This window comes from Elephantulus edwardii, unplaced genomic scaffold, assembly GCF_000299155.1.
Source record: "Elephantulus edwardii isolate Elephantulus edwardi_28Jun2011 unplaced genomic scaffold, EleEdw1.0 scaffold00122, whole genome shotgun sequence".
Taxonomy (NCBI): domain Eukaryota; kingdom Metazoa; phylum Chordata; class Mammalia; order Macroscelidea; family Macroscelididae; genus Elephantulus; species Elephantulus edwardii.
Genome location: NW_006399872.1, coordinates 8441201 through 8457183, shown reverse-complemented (window position 1 = coordinate 8457183; position 15983 = coordinate 8441201).

Sequence of the window (15983 nt, the reverse complement as noted above, 5' to 3'; positions counted from 1 at the left end):
GGGTGTGTCGGAGGCAGTGCGGTTGGCGCAGGATAGAGCAGGGTTTAGGGCTGTTGTGCATAGGGTCGCTATGAGTCACAAACGACTCGACGGCAAACCACAACTACAACAACAAGATATTTATAGCAAAATTACTTACAACAGGAAGCAGTTGAGAACAACCCAGTCTCCATCAAAAGATGAATGGCTTTATAAAATGAGTCTTGGATAATTCTATCTTTTTCTGTTTCTGTAAAATGTATGTAGAACTGGTGACAGTTCTCTGAATGCCTCATAAAATTAATTTGTAAAACCATCCGGTTCAAGGCTTTTGGTTTTTTTGTTTGTTTTGTTTAAGTTGTTTTATTACCTTTTCAATTTTTTCTTTTGTAATGAGTCTGTTCAGGTTTTAAATTTCGGTTTGTGTCAGGTTAGGAAGTCTGTGATTTTCTAAGTACTTGTCCATTTCCTCTAGATTTTCATGTTTGTTGAGTATAGTTTTTCATAATATTCCATTGCTAATCTTTTAATTTTAGTTGGTTCCATTGTGCCATTGCTAGTTTCATATCTTATTCATATTATTTGTGTCTTTTTCTTCTTTTCTTTTTAAGTTTTGCTAGTGGTTTGTTGATTTCATTGAACTTTTCAAAGAACAAATTCCTGGTTTTGTTGATTGTTTCAATTGTTTTTCTGTTTCCTATTTCATTTATTTTTGCCCTAATTTTAAAATTTCAGGTTTTTTGGAGGGTGTCTAGGTTTTCTTGTTGTTCTTGTTAAATTGTTGGAGATGTTGGGTTAGAAAGTCAATGGTCACAATTGGATTTCTCTACAGCTATAAAGGGAATATAGAATTGGAGCTAAGAAAAATAATACCCATCACAATAGTTAATCACAAGATTAAACTAGGAATTAAACTATCTAACTAGAAACATAAAAACAATACTACAAGAAACAAAATGAGACCTGGAGAAATTGAATATACCTTGCTTTTAGATAGGCAGACTCAATATTGTGAAAATGACAATCCTACCAAAGACAATCTACATGTTCAGTGCAATTCCAATACAAATACCAATTCCATCCTTCAACTAGATGGAAAAGGCAAGCTCTAATTTCATTCAGAATGGAAAGAGACCTCGAATAAGTAAAACAGTCCTTAAAAAGAGAAGCAAGGTAGGAGGCATCTCACTCCCTGATTTCAAATTCTACTACACTGCTGTGTTGGTCAAGACAGTGTGGACTGGTGCAGTGACAGACACATATATCAATGCAACAGATTTGAGAACCCAGAAATCAGCCCATCTACTTATGGTCAACGGATTATTGACAAGGAGATGATATGTAAGTGGGGAAATGGCAGCCTTGTGAACAAATGATGTTGGCAAAATTGGAAAACCAACTGCAGAAAAATCAAACAAGACCCACATCTCACACCATACACAAAAACCAACTCAAAGTGGATCAAGGACCTAGGACCTAGGACTAAAACCAAGGACTATAAACTTCATTAAAGAAAAGCTTGGAAGAACACTAAAAGCCCTAATTCACAACATGAACAGTCTTCCAAGCATCCTGAAAAGCCTACAACCAGGAGAGGATAAAATAGGTGAATGGGATCTTCTAAGAATCAAATCCCTATGCATATGCAAAATCTTTTCCGACAAGGTAAAAAGGGAAGCCACAGACTAAGAAAAACATATTTGGTAATGACATGTCAGATAAGGGACTTATATCTAGAATTTATAGACTACTTGAGTGCCACAGAAATATAAAGGTAAACAACCCAATTGAAAAAGGGGCATACGATATGAACAGACACTTTACTGAAGAAGACATTCAGATGGCAAACAAACACATGAAGAAATGTTCAAAATCCCTAGCTCTAAGAGAGATGTAAAACAAAACAACTATGAGATATCATCTCACCCAGTAAGAATAACAGAATTCAACAGAACAACAAACAACAAGGAGGAGGTTGTGGAGAAACTGGAACCCTTATTCACTGTTGGTGGGAGAGTAAAATGGTGCAACCACTTTAGAAGGCAATATGACACTTTCTCAAAAATTTGCAAACAGAAATACCATTTGACCCAGCAATTCCACTACTGGGAATATGTTGTTGTTGTTGTTGTTATGTGCCGTCGAGTTGTTTGCGACTCATAGTGACCCTATGCACAACAGCCCTAAACCCTGCTCTATCCTGCGCCAACCGCACTGCCTCTGACACACCCATCCCGATTACCCCAGTCACCGAATCAATCCATCTCATAGAGGGTCTTCCCCTCCTGCGCTGTCCCTCCACCCTCCCAAGCATGATGTTCCTCTCCAAGGACCCGTCCCTCCTGGCAACATGTCCAAAGTATGTCAGACGAAGCCCCAGACTCCTTGCCTCAAAATCAGTTGACCATAGGTAGATGGGCTGATTTCCGGGTTCTCAATTCTTTTCCATTGATCTATGTGTCTGTCATTGTACCATTAGCATGCTATCGTAATCACCATGGCAGTGTAGTAGGATTTGAAATCAGGAAGTGAGATGGCCATGGCCTTTCCTAAACGCAACTTGCATTTCAGGACACTCTCTGTTGATGTACTCTTCCAGTAATTTTTGGAAAATCTTCAGCAGGATTTTGCTTGTGTGTGATATTAATGATATTATTTTATAATTTCCAAACTCTGTTGGATAACCTTTCTTTGGAATGGGAATAAATATGGATCTATTCCGGTCAGTTGGCCAGGCAATTGTCCTGCAGGTTTCCTGGCTCGACCTGGTGAGCGCTTCCAGGACTGGTTCTATTTGTTGAAATATGTATAATGGTATTCTATCAATTCAGAGCAACTATTCATAGGGTTGCACATAAGAACAACAAAAACAACAGGGGCCAAGGTGACAAAGTGATTAAAATGCTCAGCTCTCGCAAAAGGTCAGCAGTTCATACCTACCGGTTATTTGTAGACAAAAGATGATGCAGTTTTCGTTGTAAAGATTTACAGCCTAGGACATCTAGGGACAGACAGTTTTGTAGAGCTTTTGAGTTGAGATCTACAAGATAGCAGTGGATCTGATTTTGGTATTTTTTAGTTTAATTTCCACAGGGAATGGCTTTCTCTGTGTGTGAAACAGGCCTGGGCAGGAGTGCAGAGAGTATAAAGATTTTTCTCAGAAAATAATTTTGGGTCTGTTCCAGGGTAAGGCCAAATCAATAAAGTTCCAAAGTTCTACACTCTCAATCATGTCTTGACAATTTTGGCCTGGGAATCTTTCAGTCGTATTACCCAGAAAAAAATTGCAGAAATCCATTTATGAAATTTATTGAGTTTGAGAGCGTCTTACTGAACACTTGGAAGAAAACTGCTTGCTAAATGTTGTTCTTGGTGTTTACCGCAGAGTCAGAACAGATCTATAGCTGACACTCGGGCAACTTTTCAGAGGCAGTTAATCATAAGGGAGAAGATTGCCTGTTCTCCAGGAGAGGAGCTGGTGACCTCAAACTGGGTGCCTTTGGGGTTGCAGCGCAGCTTCTTGTCACTAGGCTACCAGAGCTCCCTACTTGTTAAATGTAGTCCTAACTAATAAAAATGATTGCCATGCTGCTTAGGGTTGTTAGATATAAATTTATTTCACTTCAGAGGCCATTTGCCAAACTGTGAATTTATGTTTTGGATAACTGCCATTAATTTCTTTTAAGCTGTAGATTGAGGGCAGCACTAGCAGAGAATAATTCTTTATTTATTATTGTGGAAGAATTATACACAGATAATAATTGTGGTTTGTTTCTTTTAGCTTCTGATCGTTTCAATGAGATTATCATTAACTGTGTGACAGAACATAACATTGCATGACCCCAGGCTGTCTTCACCATTGTTATGCTCAAGTCTCTTGTTGCCACTATGTATTTTGAGTCTTTCAACCTATAGGGCTCATCTTCCATCACAAAATAGGATAATATTATGTTACAATCCATATTATTTTTATTGGCTAATTTTCTTTTTTTTATTATTAATTTTAATGAAAGTTTACAGACTTTGGATTTCCATTCATTCACTGTTGCACTTTTCTTCCGGCCCAACCTCCCCTGAGTTTGCTCTTCTCTTTGAAAAATAAAAGAAAAATTCTTTCATTCTTATACAATCCCTCCTCCCAAGTTCACTCCACTATGCCGCCTTTGTTCTGGACTCCCGTCATGACAATAATACCCAATCATATATCCCTTTTAAACAGTTATCTTTCTCATCTGTTTCAATGCAGTATTCATAATTTATCCCATCTTTCTCAGTCTCCCTCCCAACCCCAATGTCAGTCCCATTTTATAAGAGTGACACTATTCAGTGTTTGTCCTTTTGTGACAGAGATATTTCACTCAACATAATGTCCTTCAGGGTCACCCATTTTGTATAATATTTCATGAGTTCCTTGTTTTTTAATGCAGCATAGTATTCCATTGTGTGAATATACCATAGTTTATCCATTTGTTTGTTGATGGACACTTGAGTTGTTTCTAACTCTTTGCTATTGTGAACAAAGCCCCGATAAACATGGGTGTGCATATATATGCTTGGGTAGCTGTTATAGTTTCTTTTGGGTATATTCCCAGTAGTGGAATTGCTGGATCAAATGGTGTTTTTGTTTGAGTGCCATACAGCCTTCTATAGTGATTGCACCATTTTACACTCCCACCAACACTGAATAAGGGTTCTAGTTTCTCCACAACCACGCCAGCATTTGTTGCTTGCTGTTCTGTTACATTTTGCTATTCTAATTTTCTAAAGCAAGTCACCAGGCCTTTCTTAGTCCACTTTGTCTGGACATTCCACTGAAACCTATTCTCCACAGATAACTGGTGGTATTTGCAGTATCAGTGGTAGAGCTTCCAGCATTGTAGCAGCACTCAAGTCAGCACACTTTGACACACTAACAGATGAGTAGTAAAAGTTGAGGTTAAACTCCTGATCAACAGGAGACTTAGTAACTTTCTGTTTAAGTTCAAATACTTGTAAAATACCTTTTTGCATTGATCATGAAGAAGGCTAGGAGTAGATCAATAGACATCATTTCAAGGGAGTTGAGGGAAAAAGAAAAAGAAAGCCTGCTTGTAAAGATTTCTTAAAAAAGAAAAAAAAATCTTTTTCCCCTTTTGATTTATCTTTCGTAATTGTGAAGGTGTTGTGTGTTTAGGGCAATGAGGGACATAGTGTCAATTCAAAAAAGGAAAACAGTGTAAAAAAATGATTTTTCTCACACTTTCTTCCCCCATCTCCTGATTCCCACAAGTGACTGTTAGCACACTGGTGTGTATCCTGCCATCCATTTCTATGTGCTCATGCGTATGTTTCTGTTTAGAGTGCTGCTGTTTTCAGAAAAGTGAGATCTCACCACATACAATAGGCTTCTAGGAAATGAGATCATTCAGGCATCTTGTTACTTTGAAGTTAAAACTGACTCGTAACTGATCCCCTAGAGGGTGTCTAGCTGTACAGTACACAGGAGGAGCAGGAAGAGATCTTTCTGCTGTGGAGTAGCTGATGGATTAGAGCTGCACACCTTTAAATTGACAGAGCAACTCCTTCCCCAGAAGGCCACTACAATTTCCTGCTTTTGGCTTTATTCTTTATTTTCTCTATTATAACACCTTCAGGTATGTTCTTTCAAGTCAACTATCTATTCCTTCTAAAATTGCTTTATAGTCCATGCAGTGAATTTATCAGAGTGAATTTAAAATTGTCTCTATCAATTTCCAAGTTATTTTTGTCAACCTAAAAAACAAAACCCATAACATTGGTAAGTTGCTACCAGTCACTTTTTTGTAAATAAAAATATTATTATGCTAGTTTATGTACAAAATTTAAATACATTGTTTTCCAGAACAATTTTTCCAATTTCCCTGCCCCCTCTACCCCAAAATTGTACAACTCCATGATTAATCCCCTTCCACCCCCTGCACATTCTCATCCCTCTCCTCCACTCTCCCCCCTTGGTTCCTTTTACTCACTCATTCTACAATAATGGTTTTATACAATACTTTTCCTTGTGGGTCTGAGCTAGTTCACTTAGTATAATGCTCTTTAGTTTTTCCCAAGTTAGGTAATAATTTACAAAATTATTGCTCCCACATGCTGTATTCTGTACATTCTATTGTGTCAATGTACCATAATTTCTCAATCCATTCATTTGTGGTTGGACATCCGGGCTATTTCCATGTTCTTATGATGGTGAATAATAATAGTACCACCATTCTGGAAGGCAGTTAGGGGCTTCCTCAAAAAGCTGAATATAGAAATTCCAGACTAGACTATGCCACTACTTGGAATACACCCTGAGAACTATATATAAAAATGAGAACTGAGACACAAACAGAGACTTATTCATAATAGCATTATTTACCAGTCACTCTTATTAAAAAAAGAGTAAGAGAGAGAGCATATCCAGGGAACAGAAAGAAAGGCTGTTACTAGGTGTTGTTACATAAACTCTAAAACACATCAAACCTATCTGCAACAGACCTAAACATTGCCAATCCTGTCTCATCTTCGTAATCTCTGTGGTGCTTAAATTCATTGTTGAAGTCATTGTGTCATTCCAGCTCATTGAGGGACTTCTTTCTCTTGATGCACGGTGTCTTTTACAGTGAACTGGTCCCTGCTGACAACATGCCCAAAGTATGTGAGACAAAATTTCATCATCCTTGCTTTTTTTTCTTCTTTTGTATGATTTTTTTTTGTTTTAAATTTTATTTTATTAATTTTAATGAACATTTACAGAGATTTTGTGTTTAATCATCCTTACTTTTAAGGAGCAGTCTGGGTTTATTTCTTCCAATAAAGATGTGGGTTTTTTGTTCTTTTAGAATTCAATAGTTTAGACAATATTCTTCTCCAACACTAGAGTTCAAAGGTATTAATTTTTTTTTCTGTCTTCCTAATTCATTGTCAAACTTTTGCATGCTTAAAAGACAATTGAAAATGCCTTATCATAGATCAATTTTGTTGTTATTAGGTGCTGTCAACTTTAGTATGACCCACAGAGACCCTATGGACAAGAGATCTGAATCCTGTCCTATCCTATGCCATCCTCACATTTCCTGACACACTAGAGCCCATTGAGGTAATCATTGTGTCAATTAACCTGATTGAGGTTAATTAGCTGATCCTCTACATTTCGAAATATGATGTCCTTCTGCAAGGAATGGCCTCTCCTAGACAAATGCCTAAATTATGTGAAGCAAAGCTTTATCATCTTTGCCTTCAAGGAGCACTCTGGCTGCACTTTCTCCAAATGTATTTGTTTGTTCTTTTGATAGTTCATGAGGCATGCAATGCTCTTCTACAATAACACAACCATAACTCAAAGGCATCAAGTCTTCCTCTGGTCTTGATGCCACATTCTTTTTTAGAGTTCAGATTCTCTAATAATTTGCTCTTCATACAGATTAAATAGGTATGGTGAAAGCAGACAATGATGACACACACCTTTCTTAATTTTAAACCATTCTGTATTCCCTTGCTCTGTTTGCACAACAGCCTAGGTATAGGTTTCCCACGTGTACAATCAAGTGTTCTAAAATTTCTTCTCAATGTTAGTTATAATTTGTTATGATCTGTACAGTCAAATGCCTTTCATAGTTAATAAAAGATAAATAGACATTCTTCTCGTATTGCTTTCAGCCAGGATATATCTGACATCAGCAGTGATATCCCTGGGACCATGGACTCTTCTAAATCCTGCTCTAATTTTTGGCTGTTCCTTATCTATGCATTGTTCTAGCTGTTTTTGAATGATCTTCAGCAGTATTTTGCTTGCATGTAATATTAATAATATTTTTTATTGTTTTCACAATCTGTTGGATCACCTTTCTTGGAAATGGGCACAGATATAGACCTCTTCCAATCCCTTGCCTAGATAGCTGTTCTCTAAATTTCCTGGCATACATTTGTGAGCATATCCAAGTCTGCATCTAGTAGTAGAAACAAATTAATTGATACCACGTCGATTCCTGGGGCCTTATTTTTTGCCAATGTCTTCAGTGCAGATTCAACTTTCTCTTTCATTATCATTGGCTCCTGATCATATAGTACTTCCTGAAATTCTTAGTGTCAATCAACTCTTTCTTGTACAGTGTCTCTGTATTCCCTCCATCTTGTTTTGAAGCTTCATAGATCATACAATATATTTTCATTGCCCATAGCGTCTTTTGATATTGCTACCTGAGGCTTTTTTTTTTTAGTTCCCTCAGCTTGAGAAAGGCAGAGTGAGTTACCCTCTTTATTCTCTAATTCCAGCTCTCTGAATATTCCATTATAATACTTTGCTTTGTCTTCTTGAGCTGCCCTTTGAAATCTGTTCAGCTCTTTTATACTTTGGTATATTTTCCCTTTGTTTCAGCTTCTTGACACTCTAGTGCAATTTTCAGAGTCTCTTCTGACATCCATTTCAGTTTTTTCCTTTCTCCTTTGTCTTTGTAATAGATTAGACAGACAAAATGTCTGTCCTAGATTATTGTGTGTGTTGGGTACTGCTGAGTCAGGGCTGATCTATAGCTGACCCTCTGGCAGGTTTTCAGAGACAGTTAATTGCACATGAGATTACTCAGCCTTCTCTCATGGGACACTTGGTGGCCTTGAACCATGTGCCTTCAGGATTGCAGTGCAGCTTCTTCACACTATGCCACCAAGCCTTAAAGTAATACCTTTCCTCTTTTTCACAGTCCCAGACAACAGATTTTCCCATGCAATATTTCTTTTGATTTCTTGAGTTTCGCTTCTATGAGTGTTAATTGTGGATCCAGGTAAAATGAAATCCTTGACTGCTTCAATCTTTTCTCTATCTACCATGTTGTTGCCTATTATCGGTCCATTGGTGAAGATATTTTGATGTTGAGGTGTAACCAAATTGACATCTCTAATTTTTTCCAGTAAGTGCTTAAATCCTCTTCACTTTCTATAAGCAAGGTTGTGTCATCTAAAGAACACAAATTGTTGATGTTGTTGTTAGGTGCCATGGAGTCAAGTACTCATAGAGGCCCTATGAACAAAAGATCTGAGCCTTGTTCTATCCTGCACCATCCTCACACTTCCTGACACACAAGTGCCCATTGCAGCAGTCACCATGCCAATCCATCTCATCGAGGGTCTTCCTCTCCTTTGCGATCGTCCACTCTTCCCAGCATCATGCTTTTTTCCAAGGAATAAAATTTCGTAGCAACATGTCCAAAGTATATGAGGTGAAGCCACATCATCCTCACCTCCAAAGAGCACTCTGGCTACACCTTTTCCAAGATATATTTGTTTTTTCTTCTGGCTGTCCCTGGGATGTTCAGTTGTTCTTCTCCAACACCACAGCTTAAAGGTGTCAATTCTTCTTCTGTCAGCCTTATTCATTGTCCAGCTCTCAGATGCATAACAAGTAATTGGAAAGTCTACAGCCTGAATCAGATGCATCTTAGTCCTCAAACTGACATCATTACTTTTCAATAATTTGGGGAGGTCCCTAACTACAGATTTTCTCTGTGCTTATTTCCTGACTGCTAGTACCAAGGGTGTTGATTGTGTATCCCAGAAAGGTGAAGTTGTTGATAATTTCAATCCTCTTCATCCATCATGATGTTGCCTATCAGTCTTTGTTTTCCTGATATTGAGATACAATCCATACTGAAGTCTGCATTCTTTGATTTTCTGCAACAGTAATTCAAGTTCTCCTCACTTTCAGCAAGCAAGGTTATGTGATCTGCATAAAACTAATGTCCCCTTTTTCTCCATATAAGCCATCTTCTCTGATTACTTGCTCAGCACTTAAGTTGAATTAAAGTCACCAGAGAGCTGCTGCCTCTGGGTTAGCATTGACTCCCTGCAGACTGTTTCACCATAGCTCCCTACCTTTGTAGGATCAATAAAAAACAAGTAAACATGTTTTTGATTATTCATTTCTATGAGTCAAGATACATCTGACATTAGCAATGATATTTCTTATATTTGGGCTTACTCTCCCCCCCCCCCATATCAGTTTGAGGACTAAGGTGTTTCTGATTCAGGCCATGGTCTTTCTGATTGCTATTTACACATCTGAGACCTGAACAATAAATATGGATGACAGAAAAAGAATTGATACCTTTGAGCTGTGGTGTTGGAGAAGAGCACTGAACATCTCATGGACGGTCAGGAAAATGAATAGATATGTCTTGGAGACGGTGCAGCAGGAGTCCTCTTTGTAGGCAAGAATGATAAGGCTTAGCCCAACATACTTTGGACATATTGCTAGGAGGTGCTAGGATGCTGGGGAGTGTGAAGGGTCGACAAAGAAAAAGAAGATCCTCAACCAGGTGGATTGACAAGGTGATGTTTGTCAGGAAGTGTGAAAATGGCACAGGACAGGACTGGTTTCAGATCTTTTGTTCATAGGGTCACGGTAAGTCATACTCAATTTAGTGGCACCTAAAGCCAACAACAATATTTATTGGTTTGCATGCAATTATGTGTGTGTGTGTGTGTGTGTGTATAGTGTTTTGTTCATGTACATTGTCTTTTACACAATCTTACATTTACATTGTGCTTCATTGTGTTTTAGACAATCATTCATATGCATTGGATTTTCTACAATTAATTACTATTGATCTGTATCTATTTCTACCATGTCTTTTTAAGCCCTTATTGAATCTTTCTGTTCTTTCACCCTCTTCTCTGCCCAATAACTTCTACTTTCCTAATGATTTCCCTCCTTTCCGCTTTTCTACCTTCTTCTCTGTTTTCCCATCCCCTTTTGTTATTCTTCTGCTTTTACAGTAATGGTCTTATGCAATATTTATCCTTATGAGACTTTTCTAGTTCATGTAACATGATGTTCTCTAGACTCTCCCTAGTCATATAGTATTTTACAAAACATCATTGTTCCTTAGTGCTTCATTGTGCGAATTCCACTGTGTGAATGTACCATAACTCAACCCATTAATTTGTTGATGAGGATATGGGCTTCTTCCATGTGCTTGTATTGTTAATATTGCTACTATGAACATCGGTGTATAAAGCTCAATGTCTCAATTCTAATTTCCTTGGGGTATATTCCAAGTGAAGTAGCTGGATAATATACAGTTTCTATGTTTAACTTTTTGAGAAAATGCCAAACTGCCTTCCACGGTGGTTGTACCATTTTACAACGCCACCACCAGAGCAGGAGAATTACAATCTTCACATCATCTGCATTGATTTCTTGTCCTGTTAAAGTTTGCTGCTGCTACTGGGGTGAGATGGTATCTCATTGTGGTTTTAATTTGCATCATTCTGGTTGCCAGTGATTTTGAACATTTCTGCACGTTCCTGTTGGGCATCTGAATGTTTTCTTTTGTGAAGAATCTTTTCATGGTTTTTGCTCTTTTTGTTATTGGGTTATCAGTCTTTTTCTTGTGGAGGCCCTGTAGTAGTCTGTGAATTTTCATTGAGACTTTTCTAAAATGTCACTACCAAATGTATTTTCCCAGTCTGTAGGTTTTCTTTTCACTCTATTGGAAAAAGGTTTTGATGCACACAGGGAATTCTTTTTTTTTTTATTATTAAATTTTATTAGTTTTAATGAACATTTACAGGGATTTTGGGTTTTCATTCCTTCATTGCTGCATCATTCTCTCTACCCTCCTCCCCAGTTTGTTCTTCTTCCCCCGCCATCCGAATGTCTGTTTTAATTGTCCAGTTGCCACAGTGCTTGTCAAAGTCAGTTCTGGCTAATCTCCTTTGTCAGTGTGTCCTTTGCCATTCCCTATCACTCCTCCCTGAGAGAGACTTCACCCCGAGTCATAAGGAAAAGGGGATGGCGTATTCTCTTAGCTACTTCCTGCTGACAAGGGATGCTGTGGGTTTCAGGGTGAAGATCTTCTCTCACTACTCTAAAGGGCCCCTTTGGCAGTAGGAAACACATAGACTATTATGGAGATTGATTTTGGAATTTAGATGCACTGTTATTAATTGTGCTTAGCCGTGCATGTTCATATCCTTGAAGATGTATCATGGGGGTGTTGCAACCGGCCTTTCTCCTGCCAGGTTAGTTCCTCAACAGCTCGCCTGATAGCTCTGGGTGACGGCTGGATCCAAGGTGGTGCCCTGAGATCACAGGGCTGTGGTGGGGGTTGAGATGTGTGGACTAGGGGGTAAGGAGCACAGGGCTTGGACACTACCACCAAGAGGTGGGGGCGGGGCTTGGGCGCTATTGGGGGTTTATGCAGCAGCACCCTGTGTGTTAAGGGTCACACAGGTGTGGGTTGCAGGGGGGTCACACAGTGTCGGGTCCGCTTCGTTCCTCTGGGGTCTCACAGTCTCCACTCCTCTGGAGTTCCGCGGTAGGTGGCTGGCTGTTGTTCTTCCCGGGTCTCTTCCCGGCCCCTCTCGCGGTGGAACCCCGTCTGGCGGCGAAGTTCTCCCGTCTAGTGGCGGCGTTCTCGCGCTGCGTCGCTCTCGCTGGCGCTGCGTCGCTCTCGCTCACAGGGACTTCTTTTGATGCACACAGGACTTGATCCTATTTATTGATTTTATTCTTTCCTGGTTGTTCATTTCTGGCTGTATTTGAAAGCCTATTTATGGCATAAGCAAGGACTAATAAGTTTGGACCCATTTTGTCTCTTTTATGCTTATGCTTCTGAGTTTATCCCTAAGTCCCTAATCTATCTTGAGTTGATTTTTTGTATGTGGTGTGAGGTGTGAGTTCTGTTTTAGTTTTCTGCAGATATTTTTGCCAGCATCATTTGTTGAAAAGATTGTCATTTCTTGATTTGATTGATTTTTATTCCTTTCCAAATTCCAATTGACTATGGATAGACTGGCTGTTTTCTGGGTTCTCAATTCTATTCCATCAGTCTATTTGTTTGTCACTATACCAGTACCATGCTCTTTTTGTTACTGCAGCTCTGTAGTATGTTTTGAGATGATGTAGTACTAAGTCACTCAATTTTTATTTTGCAGAAGAGCTTTGCTTATTCAGCATATCTTTCTTTCACAAATAAACATTCCAATTGCCTATTCTATTTCTTTGAAAATGAGTTTGATATATGTATTGAGATTGCATTGAATTTGTATATTGCTTTTGGTAGGCTTATAATTTTCACTATACTGAGTTTTCTTATTCATGAACAGGGAATAATTTTTCATTTTGTTAATGCTCTTGTTAATGTTCATTTGTAGAGATGTTTTGTAGTTTTATTTATAAATCTCTTCAGTGTCTCTAGTTAGGTTTTTCCCAAGTATCTCAATTTGTGGCTGCCTGTTGTAACCTTAGAATCCTTAACTTATGGTATAAATAGGCTGGCAAAAAGCCAGAAATGCACAATCAGAAAACAATAACATCAATGAATGGAATCTTCTAAAGATTAAGTCACTGTGTGCATATTAAAAAACTTTTCCCAACAAGATTAAAAGAAAATCTATTGACTGGGGGAAAAAAATGGCAATGCCAACTAAGACAAGGATTGCATAACAAAAGTTTATAGAATACAACAGGGCCTCCACAAGGAAAAGACTGGTAATCCATTCTGTCCTGTAAAACTTTGCCACTGTTACTGGGGTAGGACAGTAGTCAATAAATCTTGGAAAATATGTGGAAACATTGGAACTCTCATTTACTGTTTTTGTGATTGTCAAATGGTACAATCACTCTAGAAGGCAATTTTGGTGTTTCCTTAAACAGCTGAATGTATAATCAATTATATGAAACACAATGTGAATGGAAAAACACACACAAAGTATTAAAAATATTAAAATTGCTTTAAAAAAGCTAAATATAGAAACTCTATATGTTGCCTTGGAACTGTGGTGCTGGAGAAGAGTACTGAATATACTATGGACTGTTAGGAGAACAAATAGTTTCATCCTAGAGAGCGTGAGACCAGACTGCTCCTCGGAGGCAAGGATTCTGAAGCTTCGTCTGACATACTTTGGACATGTTGCAAGACAGGACCAATCCTTGGAGAGGGATGTCATGCTTGGGAGCGGGGAGGGAGAGCACAAGAGAGGAAGACTCAGAATGAGATGGATTGATTCAGTGAGTGGGGTAATGGGGGTAGGTGTGTCAGAGACAATGAGATTGGCACAGGGCAGAGCAGGGTTTAGGGCTGTTGTAGATAGGGTTGCTATGAGTCACAGGTGATTCGATGGCCCATAACAACCACCACCACCACCACCATCACCACCACCACCACCATAATATGGTCCATCTATTCTACTGTTAGGAAAATATGGCAAAGAAATCAGAATTGATTCACAAATGGAGATTTGTACACCAACGTTCATATCAGTGTTATTCACAATAGCAAGAAAATAGGAATAGCCCAAATGTCTATCAACAAATGACTGAACTGAAAAATTGTGGTAAATTTGCCTGATGGAATGCAAACTAATTTGGGCTCAGAAGGGCAAATACTGCATAAGATTATTACTGTAAAAAACAGAAGGATAACTAGTAAGATGAGCATAAATGTCCCAAAATGGAGGGTGAGAGAGCAAAGTGGCTGAGGGTGTTTCATTGTAGGTGCTATCTTTTGCTGTCTTTCAACAGTGCTATAATTCTCTTTATCTTCTGACTTAAGGAGGTTTTTAGCACAGAGTTCCTGTGACAAGAGTATGTGGACCACTCCCAGATTTTCTTCTTGATAGTAATGAAGTCCCATTCAATCTCTGTGGGTTGATTGGCTCTTTCAAGATGAGCAAGGTTGCAAGACTGAACATACCCCTTGGGAAGCCACAGGCATTTTATTTGCATAATTGTAGTCAAGCCCTGCAAGAGTTTTACATACCTTATTTGCACGCTGTTATGTGCTGTTGAGTCACCTATGACTCATAATCATCCTATGTACAATAACTCTGAAGCTTGTCATGTCCTGAGCCAGTCTCATTGACTCTGACACACCTACCCTCATTGTCCCTATTACTGTATCAATTCATCTCATCCAGCTCTTCCTCTTCTGCACTCTTCCTCCACCTTTCTGAGCATGATGTTCTTCTCCAAGGACTGCTTCCTACTGGACACATGCTCAAAGTATGTAAGATGAAGCTTCAAAATCCTAGCCCTCACTCACTATCTACAATGCAGACCTATTTGTTTTCTTAGTGGTCCATGGTATGTTCAAAACTCTTCTCCAGCACCACAACTCAAAGGCATCAATTCTTCTGTCATCCTTAGTCACTGTTCATCTCTATGATGCATAGCAAGTAATTGTGAATTCCATGGACCAGATCAGGCACACCTTAGACTGACATCGTTGCTTTTCAATACCCTGGAAAGGTTCCTGACAGCAGGTTTTCCCAGTGTGACTTGCCTTTTGATTTCCTGATGTCTGGCACCAAAAGTATTGACTGTGGATCCAAGCAAGCTGTAAGTACTAACAACCTCAATCTCTTGCCATCTATCATGTTGCTGCCAGTTGGTTCAATGGTGAGAATTTATTTGAATGATAGTGGTATTAACAGGTCTTCCTTGTATGCGTATAGATATTATTCTGTCACTCACAACATTGTGTTTCAAGTGGATCTAGAAATCACGTCTTTACTATGAAAGTATAGTTTTAGTTAATAATTTTGTGGGTTCTGAGACCATGACTGTCGTCATCGTGTTGTTGTCATTATAGATAGTCAAGTCAGAACCAACTCTTAGCTGACCTGCCAGAGAGATTTCAGAGGCTGTAAATCACACAGGAAGTGATTGCCGTCTTCCTTCCATGGAGCAGCCGGTGGCTCCGAACTACATGCTTTTGGGCTGACAGCAAGACTCTTTAACCCTTCAGCCATCAGAACTCCCCAGATCATAACTAGAAAAGTCATACAAAAATAATCTACTGTACCGAAGTTGTCTAAATAGCTTTCTTTACCACTGGCCATTGAGCTTTCTTTGATTCATTGAAAAACTCCATTGGGTTTCTAACCTAACCTTTCAATAGTCACACTGAACGTGAATGGTCTAAACGCACCACTGAAGAGAAAGAGAGTAGCAGATTGGATAAAAAAACAAAATCCATCAATATGTTGTCTACAAGAGACACACC